Below are 10,995 nucleotides of genomic sequence, written 5' to 3'. Positions count from 1 at the left end.
ATTTTATCATTTCTTTTTAAAAAAATTTTTTTTCAGTAGCACACACTTGTGGGATAAATAGAATATATCACATAAGTCTGTTTTTTATTAGCATGGAAAATGGAAACAAGATTAGAGGAATATATAACATCTTAAAGAGTCACTGAGTTCTCTAAGGTGGGGGCACTTTGACTTTACAACTCCAGGGGAGGGTTGGGAATGAGCAAGTGCCCTAGCTGGTCATCTCCACTGCCCCCAGAATGATTATTCTTTTCCCGATGGGTGATTGTCTTCATCTACTTGATGAACTGCATCCTGATTTCTGTCACCCCATTTCCTTTCAGTGTGTCCTGAACGAACTTCACATCCACTGCCATCTGGACCATCTCCAGGGCTCCTCTCAACACCACACACAAGAGATTGGAATAAATGAGGGATGAATGGTTATCAGGAAGCTCCATGAAATTGACCAGGGAATTGTTTTCCAAGATCAGGGAGACTTTATCACCAGTGGGGTTCCAGTTGGTGATGCTTGGAGTGATGCCCAGGTACATTTTAAATGCTACCTTGGTAATAACATCTGCTGTTTCCCTAAAGTCATGGCATCTGCCAACATTTGACCGAGCCAGGAAATCTTCGATAAATCAGACACTGATATTGTAGTCCATTTTGTCCAGCTGTTTGTTCACATCTTCATCATTTTCATAGTCCTTGCAAAGCTGGGTGACCAGAGCTCCAGTAGTCAGGGTAAAAAGCTCAGAACTCATTTTCTTGATCTCAGTGCCTGGGTTAGCTTGCCTTGAAATGGTGTCGGCAGCCCCCGCCTCAGGCCTGCTCACCTATTCCCCAGTGCCTCTACTCCCCTATTCCCACAGAACTCCCCAACCCTGTTTTGGCCCAGCAGCAGCCTCACAGCCTGGGCCTCAAACTGACAGACCCTCTGATCCACTGCCTATTTCATCATTTCTTATGGAATAATAATGTTCAAATACTTGGAGTCTTGCAAAACATTTTCCTTATGGGATCCCTGTGCCATAGGTAGTATGAGTATAATGATCATTCCCTCTTCACCTGAGAAAACTGATGTTCAGAGAAGATATATTAATTGTCCAAGAACAGTCATTTCCTAAATAATGGAGCAGGGATTAGAACCCAGATCTCAGCTTAAAGTCCAGTGTTCTTTCTACTCTCTTTTAAGTTCCTTTCTAGTTCCATGGTCCCAGCCTTAAAGGCTTTTATTGTCCTTTAGAAAATCCATTTTATTTTTTGAGGGGCAATGAGGGTTAAGTGACTTGCCCAGGGTCACACAGCTAGTAAGCGTTGAGTGTGTGAGACCGGATTTGAACTCAGGTACTCTTGAATCCAGGGCTGGTGCTTTATCCACTGTGCCACCTAGCTGCCCCCTAGAAAATCCATTTTAAAACCAAAGCTATTACTTAAAGATGAATTGAGAGCAGTTCTGAGCTCTGCTACTTCCTGGTTGTGGGATCTTATGCAAGTCAGGCACCTCCTCTGAGGTTTAATTTCCTTATACCTAAAATGTGAAAACAATAGAAAAGGGAGGCATTGTAATTAGAGTTTGTAAGATGTGAGAGTTACAATAGATTTCCTGCAAAGATTCTTTCAGTCCTAAATCTTGTGGTATAATCCTAAATGCATCTGAGAAATGATTATATGACATTGCTCATCAGAAGAGGAAACATCTGTATTGGTATCAGTGTATATGGTGAAAAGAGCACTGGATATGCAATCATAGGACCTGGGTTCAAATTCCGCCTCTGATGCTGACTATTTGTGTGATCTTGGACAAATAACTTAACATCCCTGGGCCACAAAGTTGTTCCTCTCTAAAAGGAGAGGATTTGTTTAAAGAGTCTCTTAGGTCACGTCCAGCTCTAGACCTATGATCCTATTGCAGTACTCATAGTCTTGCAGATTGGGTTCCCAAGGGTATGATTCCTTCTAAGTTTCAAGGGCTACCCCATGGGTTCAGTTGTTTCAGCCATATCTGGCTCTTCATGACTCCTTTTGGGGGTTTTCTTGGCAAAGATATTGGAATGGTTTGTTACTGACTTTTCCAGCTCAATTTACAGATGATGAGGAAACTGAGGCAAAGAGGGTTTAAGTGACTTGCCTAGAGTTATACAGCTAGGAAGTGTCTGAAACTGCATTTGAATTCATGTCTTCCTGACTCCAGGCTCATCAGTCTATTGTGCCACCTGGCTGCCTATCCCATGGGTACCCTAAAACTATATTTCATGAGTCCCCACTGGTGAACTTTCCTTTAATAGTCAAACAGCAGACACAATTAGCTCGAAGCAAAGGCATATAATAAGATGGTACAGTAAAAAACAATAACTACAAAGTACTCCGAACACAAATCCAGGCTACTCTTTCCCAAAAATATAGAGTCAGTTTTAAGAGTAGGCACTGACTTAAAATATATCAGTAGTGAGGCAAGCGTATGGAGGACACAGGCCTAGAATATCTAACATCTCTAATTCTGCAGGGATGTCAAACCTTTGCTTCTGTAATGATTGGAATGACGCCACCTGCTGGAGACTTACTGTAGAAGAGTTCCGCCCATGAAACGAAGGTCTTTGAGGGCAGGACCAGGAGTCTTTTCTTTGGCGTCAGGAAGTGACGCGGGCTAGTGGGAGGAGGAAGGAAGAGACTGGCGCTTGCTCTCACTCTTTTTCCTCTGGACTCTGGTGGAGAGCGGAGCTAGAAATGTGCTCTCCCTTTAATAGATAGGAATCTAGGCCTTTCTCTCTCTTTACCAAATTCTTATTCTCCTTAATAAATGCTTAAAAGTCTAACTCTTGCTAAAGCTTATAATTTATTGGCGACCACTCATTAGATATTTTAGACAGTTAAGCTAGAATTTTAGCCCTTAACACTTCCCTTTTGGGATCCCCATACTCCTTCGCCATGAGCCAAGTATCTATACTAAGTGATCAGCAAAATGATTAAGACATCAAGAAAATCTGACAATATATACAATGTTCTGTACCTACAGACCTTTCTGCTCTTCAAGACTGGGAGAAGGCATATTCTTGTATCTCTTCTTTGGGGCCTTGCATACGCTTATTCTTTGTAATTTTGTGGCATTCATTTTTTATTCTTTTGTAGGTGGTGTCTTTTCCACTTAAGTTGTAGTCATTGTGAATATTGTTTTCTTGGCTCTGATAGCTTAATTTTGTATTAGGCCCTGGGGGTCTTCCCATGCTTCTCTGTATTCATCATATTCACCATTTCTTACAGCACCATAATTTGTTTAACTATTCCCCAATCAATGGGGATTTACTCTGTTTCCAGTCCTTGCTACCACAAAAGTGCTGTTAAAATATTTTTATGTCTATGTGGACTTTCTTTTTACCATTGACCTCCTTGAAGCATAAGCCAACCAGTGGAATCTCTGAATCAAAGGATATGGATATTTTACTTGCTTTGTTTACAGAATTCCAAATTGGTTTCCAAAATATTTATACCAATTTATGGCTTCACAAAATAATGCATTAGTGTACCTATTTTTGACAACCCTTCTACCATTGCTTTGTTCTGTTTCTTGTCATTTTAATGAATTTGTTCAGTATGAAGTTAAACTTCAGGATTTTTTTTTTCTTGCAGGGTAATGAGGGTTAAGTGACTTGCCCAGGGTCACACAGCTAGTAAGTATCAAGTGTCTGAGGCCAGATTTGAACTCAGGTTTTCCTGAATCCAGGGCTGGTGCTTTATCCACTGTGCCACCTAGCTGCCCCTAGGATTATTTTAACCTATATTTCTCTTACTCTCAGTGGTTTGGAGCAGTGGTGTCAAACCCAATGCCAAGGTCCCAAGTTGACAGCAAAACTCTCCAGTGGATCCTGAACCTGATTAAAATGTAATTGGGAAAAAAAATCAACAAAAATTTTAAAATAATAACACAACATGGATGTTAATTTGTGCTTTTCTAAATCAATATGGGGCCAGCAGGGATCCATTTCTATTTGAGTTGGACATCATTGATTTGGAATATTTATTCCTATGGTTGTTAATAGTTTACAACTCTTTTCTTGGGAACTGTTCATATCTTTTGACCACATTTATCTGGAACTTCCCAACAGGAGAAAGGAACTAGCATGGCAGAGGAATGCTCCAGGGAGAGCAGGTCCCAGGCAGAGAAGGCAATACAAGGATGAGAAGCATCTGAGGCATGGTGTTGAAGTCTAGGATGTCAGCTGCCGAGCCAGGAGGGAAATTGGTACATGTAAGATTCAGATAGAGCAGAAGAATGGTAACCTTCAAGGGAAAGATTAAGTGGCTGGCGGAGCAGTGAGACTTTCTGAAGAAAGTGACATGTGAGATGAGTCTTGAAAAAAGTAAGTGACATCAAGAGGCAAAGGTGAGATGGAAAAGCTTAGGGTCTGGCCAGTGTAAATGCAGATGCACCATTGTGTATGATGGGCAGAAAGTAATCTGGAATTGTTTGACCTTGGGATGTGTGGAGAAGAGAAAAGTGACTGAAAAGGTAGCAAAGGGGCCAAGACGTGAAAAGTTTTAAAGTCCTAAGAGAAGACTTTCTTTTTGACATGGTGAACCAAAGTATTCCAAATCACTTGTTGGACAACAGGAACATTGTGATTCTTCCTCCATTCAGTTTTGGGTAGGAGTCAATTCCCATTGGCCACAGCACGTAGCAATTCCCCATTCCATAAACCGTATGGCAGGATCCAACCAGTTCTCTTGGCCTGAAGCAATGTCTTGGCTTTGGCAACTGGGTAGCAAGAAAGGGAAGAGCTCTGCCTTCTAGTAAAAAGAGTGTTAGTTTTAGAGGAGAGTTGGATAAAAATTGGGCCCAAACTTCCCTTTTAGCTTTAGCAAACAATGATATACAAGCTACATAAGAAGACTACCTTTTGTAAAAGCAGACATTTCCTGCTCTTAGTTTAATTCCTTCATCTCCTGGAGTAGCCTGGGTATATATATAACAAGATTGTCAAAAAACAAGAATAACAACACTAGCATTAGTTATGATATTATGGTTGTTGTTAGGAATAATAATAGCTCACATTTACCTTACAAAGCACTCGTTTTTTTTTTTAAGTGCAGCAATGAGGGTTAAATGACTTGCCCAGGGTCACACAGCTAGTAAGTGTCAAGTGTCTGAGGTTGGATTTGAATTCAGGTCCTCTTGAATCCAGGGCTGGTGCTTTATCCACTGAGCCACCTAGCTGCCCCCATAAAGTACACTTTGCACAGAGAATATTAGTAACCCCATTAAACTAATCAGAAAATAGACTTACAGAGGGGCAATGACTTAGGAACAAAGGACTGATCCATTAATTGATATTCTTTCCCAAGTTTAATGAGTTATTAGTGATATTTAGCAAGAGCTAAAAAATAAAATTGTTTCTGATCTTTTTGGTCCTTCAATGAAAAGATTTTTTGAAAAAAATACTTCAACATTATTTGAAAGAACTGAAATCTATATCTATATAGGTGTAGTTATGCATATTTATAGTTAGCCAAAGACAGAAAATTATGATTTCCACTTTGGTGCACACTCTAAAAGTATTTGCCTCCACATTTGCTGAGGTTGGTAGCCCCCCCCCCCCATGATTTACTGATGCTTTTGTCTTTTCCTACCATAGTTATTTCCAGATTTATTCCACCCCACCTCCAGCGGAACCGTCCTTTTTAATAAAGAAAAGGCTATACGCAACAAAAGTAGAACTGCAGTCGCACAGTGTATGCATGAGTTTCATTATAACTATTCGGCATGCCTTGATTTCCCACCTTCCTACTGAGAATGGGGAGAAATATGGCCCCATCTTTTTCTCCAGGACTGAGATCAGCTATTACAATTCCTCAGTGTTAAGTGACTTTTAGAATTGTTTTCATTTAAATGACTGTTGTCCTGGTTCTGTGTCTGATTAAATGGGTTATTCTCCTCCCCACCCCACCCACCTTTGTTTCTCTGAATTCTCCATATTTGTCTAACTCTTCGAATGTGGATAGTTTTTCATCTCACTGTGAAAATCTTCTTATGCCTCATATGTCATCCCTCCTCCACATACTACCTGATCTGGGGACACTGACCCCCTAGCTGCTCCTCACATAGAACACTTCTGACTCCAAGTGTTTTCACTGGCTGTCTCCCCAAGCCTGGGATACTCTCCCTCCTCATCTCTGCCTCTTATTTCTCTGATGATTATCTCCAATTTATCCTGACTATACCTCATTTGTATGAGTTATTTGCAAGTTGCCTCCCCCATTAGACTATGAGCTCCCTGAGAATATGGACTTTTACTTTTGTTTCCCCAGTGCTTGGCATGGTTCCTGGAACATAGTAGGTGCTTGAAAAATGCTTGTTGGGTGACTGACTGACTTTTGGTATAACAACATTCTATTATATTCCAATAGAGTGCCACTCTTTGTTCAGTCACCCCCTAATCAATGGGAAATGACCTTGATGCACTATTTTTTTTTACTACCACAAAGAGAGAGGAGCCTAGGAATTAAAGATAAAAGGGATTTTTGAGGCAATCTATTCTAATCCACCCATTTTTCAGATGAGGAAACAGATCCAGAGAGGGTAAATGACTAGTTTAAAATCACATAGCTAGTAAGTGCCAGGGCTAGGATTCAAACCCAGGTCTTTAGTCTCCAAGCCCTGCACTCTCTTCACTTCACATTGTGCTACTCTCAGTCTGATCTAGTCTCATTCAAGACTAATTCAAAGCCCTCAAACCTTGGCCTGTTAAACTTAGAATTTTAAAAGTCTGAACTGAAGGAGCCATTGATCTTTCCTTTCCTTTTGTGGATTTACCAGCTACCTGCCTCTGCTGAAGGTCAGGGGAATAGCCAAGAAAAATTTTGGCTGCAGCAGCCATTCAAGGTCACCTAGCCCCTACCAGCCTTCCAAAAGCCAAGGCGGAGGAGGGTCCCTTTCATTCCATCTGCTGCCCAAGAAAATCCTGCCAGCAGTTGTGAAATGAGGACACAGGAGGCATGGGACTTGTCGTCCTGGGAAGAGGGATGGGCTTTTTCCTGCTTTTTAATCTCTCTGGAAAAAGAGGAAGGAGAAGGTACGCCATCTGTGGCACAGACCAGACAGAGGGGATTTGGCCTGGCATGGACCTCTGGCCTGACCTGGGTGGGAGCACACTTCCTTTGTTACAGACAAACAGCTTGCCCATCCCAGCCATCTCCCTCCATTGACTCTGGTATTTTTTGTTTATATAATAATAATAATCCTTTAATCCTTCATGTGTACATAGTACTTTCCAGCTTACAAAGTGCTTTCCTGTGGCAGCTAGGTGGCACAGTGGATAGAGCACTGGCCCTGGAGTCAGGAGGACCTGAGTTCAAATTTGGCCTCAGACTATTGACACATACTAGCTGTGTGACCCTGGGCAAGTCACTTAACCCCAATTGCCTCACCAAAAACCAAACAAACCAAAACAAACCAAAACAAAGCGCTCTCCTCAGAGTTGGGAACACCCAGCCCTTCTCTTCCTTCCTTCCTTCCTTCCTTCCTTCCTTCCTTCCTTCCTTCCTTCCTTCCTTCCTTCCTTCCTTCCTTCCTTCCTTCCTTCCTTCCTTCCTTCCTTCCTTCCTTTCTTTCGTTTGTTTAGCTAGACCAGAATCTTATCACTAGTTCTTAGTGTCTTTCTATATACTGAGGCCACTCTCTGCATTCTCTCCAGGAAGGGATCTAAGGAGCTTCTACTTACCTGTCTTGTCTAGCCAAAGATTCTTGACATTGGGCTAAGTGAGCAGTTCCTTTGAGGTTACCCAGATCAACAGGCATCATGATATGGGGAAATGTTGCCTTTTAAAAAATATCTTCTTCAGTTCGTCAAGAATATCTTCTATAGGGGCAGCTAGGTAGCACAGTGGATACAGCACCAGCCCTGGAGTCAGGAGGACCTGAGTTCAAATCCGGCTTCAGACACTTGACACTTACTAGCTGTGTGACCCTGGGCAAGTCACTTAACCCCAATTGCCTTGCCAAAAAAAAGAAGAAGAATATCTTCTATAACATCTGTAGTATCAATGCTCCCCTCATTGATACTGATCACTTTATTTCCCTGGTATTCAGTTTCCTCCATTATAATGTGAGAATGATAGTACTCCCAAGGTTGTCATAAGGATCAAATAAGAAAGGGGCTGGGATGTTAGAATACGGTATGTAAGTTTCTTGAGAGCAGGGACCATCTCTCTTTTGCCTTTGTACCCCAGCACTGGCACATAGTAAGTGCTTATTGATTAATCGATTGTTTTACTGAGGGGTTCATAGGATTTAGAACTCTAAGGGATCTTAGAAACCCGTCAAAACCCTTCATTTTACAGATTAAGGGAGCCAAGAGAAGGGAAGTGATCTGCTAAGGTGATACAGGTGGTAAATTACTTTGTGACTTGGCTGATCATCTTCATAAATTGCCCTAGTGAAAACAAATAAACAAAGCAAAATCAAAGCAAAACCCAAATTCATCTAGTGGCAAAGTGTGATAATGAATGTCACTTAAGGTATCTCCAAGGTCATGTATACAACATCTACATAGTGGAGGAAGGCTTTCCCTTGCATCCTTACAATAAGTGTTTATCCAGCCTATGTTTGAACCCTTCTTAACTTTCTTTACTAACATGACAGCATATTCCATTTTGAGGCAGTTCTGGCTTTAAGGGATTGATGCCAACCAGCATAATAATGCTGAAATGTTCTAGAAATTTCTCTTACTCTTCTTGAGAAACATGTGCTGAAAATTTCCATAATGTTAAAAGCTTTTTGCTTTTGATTCAATGACTTGAATCTCCTTTTTTGTTTTTGTTTTGGAGGCAATGGGGGTTAAGTGACTTGCCCAGGGTCACACAACTAGTAAGTGTCAAGTGTCTGAGGCCGGATTTGAACTCAGCTACTCCTGAATCCAGGGCTGGTGCTTTAACCACTGCACCATCTAGCTGCCCTGACTTGAATCTCCTAAGAGTTACAAGGACCACCACTCATGATGAGCTGTCGGTAGAAATGGGTCAGCATGTTAGGTGGGCCCTTACCCTGGTCAACCCTCATGACATTGGGTATCACACTGATTCTGTAGGAGCTTTATTGGATAGTAAAGCTAAATGACTGGATCTAATGTGAAGTTCTAGGATGTGTGGCCCAACGTTAATTCTAGAAGGTCTCAATTTCCACCTTGAACTTCATACTCTCATTCCTCTCTAACCTTACTCCCAAAGCAGGAGTTCTTAAATCCCATTAAATCATGAGATCCTTGCCTTTCCTTCACTTAGCACAGTGTCTCATATATGCATAGTGGACATGCTTAATAAATACTTCTTGACCTACTGGGTTCTGTGAACTTGGCTTTTTAAAAAATTTTCGAATATTTGGGTAACTGTATTTCATAATTGGCTTCTTTTGCAATCCTGTGTGTTTTGTTTTATAAATTTAAAAACATCATCATGAAGAGTGTATAGGCTTCACTCAACTGCTAAAAGAGTCTATGCCTTAAAAAAAAATAAGAACATCTGGATTGGACTTATTTTACATGAGGCTAATGATTAGAAGATATAGGGAGTGGGGCAGCTAGGCAGTGCAGTAGATAGAGCACCAGCCCTGGAGTCAGGAGTACCTGAGTTCAAATCCGGCCTCAGACACTTAACACTTACTAGCTGTGTGACCCTGGGCAAGTCACTTAACCCCAATTGCCTCACTAAAAAAAATTTTTTTTAAATTAAAAAAAATTTTAAAAGAAGATATAGGGAGACAGATTCTGGCTCAATATGAGGAAAAACCTTCAAATATAAATAGCCATACACACACACACACACACACACACACATATGGTGGGGAAATGAGGGTTAAGTGACTTGCCCAGGGTCACACAACTAGTAAGTGTCAATTGTCTGAGGCCAGATTTGAACTCAGGTCCTCCTGGATCCAGGGCCCCTGCTTTATCCACTGCACCACCTAACTGCCCCACTGGTACATATTATTAAGCACCAATTGTGTACAGAACACTATACTTGGTTCTGGCTTAGAGAAGAAGTTTAGATAAGATGTAGACCCTCCCCTCAAGTAGCTGCCAGGCCAGTTGAGGGCAATGCAATTGAAACACAGATAAATATAATAAATCCCTTTCCTTCAAGGACTGTGAAGGTCCATGCCTATAAAGCACATGAATGCAGAAATATAGGGGTGGGGGGAAGCATTCTGAAAGTGCTAGGCATTGCTATTCACTTAATAAGTGTTTGTTGAATGAACTCTAGAGCTGGATGGGACCTCAGAGAATCATTTAGTTCAGCTTCCTCATTTACCAGATGAAGTGCTGACATGTGGAGAAGGGAAGACTCACAGATAAGTCATGAAGCCAGAATTCTAACCCAGCTTGTCAATACATCTACTTCTATCACTCCACACTAGAATTGTTGGAATGAAAACTAGCTGGACCAAGACCACCCTATTACCCCGAGGAATCTAAGGTCCAGCAGAGACTAGAGAGGTGACTTAGGTCACACAGTTATGAATTTCTCATTGTTTTCATTTTACTTTGAAGTGTTTAGATACTATAAATCCAAAGCAAAAAGGGGAAGGGGCTATAAACCTAAATCTATCAACCGATAAATATTTTTATGTACCTTCAATGTACCAGGTGCTGTGCTAGGCACTGAGGATAAAAGTACAAAGAATGAAACAATCCCTGATCTTAAGGCACTGGGCTGAACAAAAATGGGAGGAAATTCAGTGTGATTAGTTTGGGGATAACCAATGTTAAACCCCATGATCTGATTTTCACACACCCAAATGAGGGGAGAAAATAGTACATTTGGGAGAAATTCAAAAGAAACAAGTGATATATTTGTTTCACATGTGGCCTCCTGGGTAAGGTCTCTTCAGACATGGTTGGAGCCTGGCTGCAGAGGCCAAGCTGAAACTTTTACAAGTCCTGCTTATACACTCAAAACAATTTTGACAGCTTCCATTGAGCAAAGGGTAACTAGATGCTTTGAAAACTGGAAGAAATTAACTTC

General features: G+C 41.2%; 1 pseudogene; it reads right to left on the bottom strand.

Moving 5' to 3' along the window:
• Positions 1-243: 243 nt before the first annotated feature.
• On the bottom strand, positions 244-7,774 carry LOC122739458 (annotated as a pseudogene).
• Positions 7,775-10,995: the final 3,221 nt, after the last annotated feature.

The sequence above is a fragment of the Dromiciops gliroides genome, chromosome 2, assembly GCF_019393635.1.
Source record: "Dromiciops gliroides isolate mDroGli1 chromosome 2, mDroGli1.pri, whole genome shotgun sequence".
NCBI lineage: Eukaryota > Metazoa > Chordata > Mammalia > Microbiotheria > Microbiotheriidae > Dromiciops > Dromiciops gliroides.
The sequence above is the reverse complement of the archived record's forward strand: the minus strand, read 5'-3'. Positions and strand labels throughout refer to the sequence as shown.